The 2014-nt window shown below is 33.7% G+C and overlaps 1 non-coding gene across 1 annotated transcript; it reads right to left on the bottom strand.

The window, feature by feature from the left end:
- Positions 1 to 1452: 1452 nt before the first annotated feature.
- LOC139869457 (small nucleolar RNA R71) lies at positions 1453 to 1559 on the bottom strand. Its single transcript, XR_011766066.1, has one exon. It is a non-coding gene; the product is annotated as a small nucleolar RNA R71 (small nucleolar RNA).
- Positions 1560 to 2014: the final 455 nt, after the last annotated feature.

Here is a 2014-nt window from a genome sequence, read left to right as displayed (position 1 = left end):
AATTATTTTTATTAATATATAAATTAATACTTTTATAAAATAATAATATAAAATAATATTTTTATAAAATTGTAATTTTATCATTTTTTTAGTATTTTTATAAATTGTATATTTTTATCGTTTATTCGTATATTGTATATTTTTCGTTCGTAATTAGTTTTAAACTTAGTTTTTGCCGTAGTTATTGTGTATTTCTAGATCTTTAAGGTTTTGCTGTAAAATCCCTTAAGTGCTTTTTCTTTAGATTAAGATTTAGTCGCTTTAGAATTTTACAACGTCGCTTATCGCTTTAGTATTTAGGAGTTTTTAGTTCCTAATTAAGTAACTGTCGTTTTGGATATAGAATTCCTTTAAGCTTTAATACCTTTAGACGCAAGTTTTAATATTTAGTTTTTAGAATTCTAAGTTTCGACGCTTTATTTTCTTATTTTTATTTTTCGACTGTTTGTTTTTCGACGTTTGTTTTTCGACCTCTTATTTTTCGACGCGCTCTTTCTTTCTCGTTTAGATTTTATTTTCAAAATTTTGACGAAAAATTATTTTAAGTGGTTAAATTGATAGACATCCAAAATTTTCTGGTTCGTAATAATAGTTGGATTTGTTAGTGGCGAGTTGTGGGCTTCCGATTTAAAGGGTCCTGGCTACCTGCTGCATCTATTGGCTATTCGAAACGTGGGTAAAATCAGAAAAGTCTATTAATTTGATAACTTTAATAATTTTTAACTTTTTAACTAATAGGATATTCAGTGAATGCACCGAGCAAAACGTTCACCACCTTTCATACGTTCACCACCTGTAACTCGATCAAGACATCTAGCCAACATTGTCGCCGTTGATTTTTCTTTAGAATCATCATCTAGTCGACCAAGTACTCAAATTGAAATTTCCGATAATCCATTTTTTGAACCCGATCTCACAATTGAGAACCCGGAGGATATTCAGGGACCATTCAGAGATCCTGAACCACTAATTATTCCTCCTGAACTACAAATTACTCAATCAGAGATTGTCGAGGAAGAAACCATTAAATCAGAATCCTCTAGTGATTCAGATTCAACAAATTCAATCATGGAAAATCAGGAACCTCTAAGTATGGAAGGTCGAATGAGAGCTACACGCACTGGCCAAGGTCATGTCATTACTCAACCAGACATTAATGCGTCAGCTTATGAAATCAAGGGACAAATCTTACACATGGTAACTAATCAATGACAATTTAGTGGTACGCCAAAAGAAGATCCAAACGAACATCTTCGAACCTTTAATAGGATTTGTACTCTATTCAAAATCAGAGAAGTTGAGGACGAACAGATCTAACTCATATTATTTCCCTGGACTTTAAAGGGAGAAGACAAAGATTGGTTAGAATCATTACCTGAAGGGGCGATTGACACATGGGATGTCTTAGTTGAGAAATTTCTTAAAAGATTCTTTCCGGCATCTAAAGCCGTGAGACTTCAAGGAGAAATTGTTACGTTCACACAAAAGCCAAATGAAACTTTATATGAGGCGTGGACAAGATTTGGAAAGTTGTTGAAACGATGTCCTCAACATGGTTCAGACACTTATCAAATAGTACAAATATTCTACCAAGGATGCGACATTACTACACGAAAAGACATCGACATAGCAGCTGGTGGTTCCATTATGAAGAAAACCGCAACTGAAGCTTACAAAATTATTGATAACACAGCCTCCCACTCACATGAGTGGCATTAAGAAAAAGACATCGTTAGATCATCTAAAGCAGCTAGAGCCGATTCTAGCCATGACTTTGATTCCATTTTCGCAAAGTTAGATGCTTTCGAGAGACGAATGGAAAAGATGACTAAAGATATTCACGCAATACGAATTAGTTGTGAGCAGTGTGGAAGACCACATTTGACAAAAGATTGTCTCAGTATTGAACAAACAATGGAACAAAGAGAGAATGTTTCATACATGAACCAAAGGCCTGGAAATAATTATCAGAATAATTATCAACCGCCAAGACCAAACTACAATCAAAATCAGA

This window comes from Rutidosis leptorrhynchoides, chromosome 9 (genome assembly GCF_046630445.1).
Source record: "Rutidosis leptorrhynchoides isolate AG116_Rl617_1_P2 chromosome 9, CSIRO_AGI_Rlap_v1, whole genome shotgun sequence".
Taxonomy (NCBI): domain Eukaryota; kingdom Viridiplantae; phylum Streptophyta; class Magnoliopsida; order Asterales; family Asteraceae; genus Rutidosis; species Rutidosis leptorrhynchoides.
The sequence above is the reverse complement of the archived record's forward strand: the minus strand, read 5'-3'. Positions and strand labels throughout refer to the sequence as shown.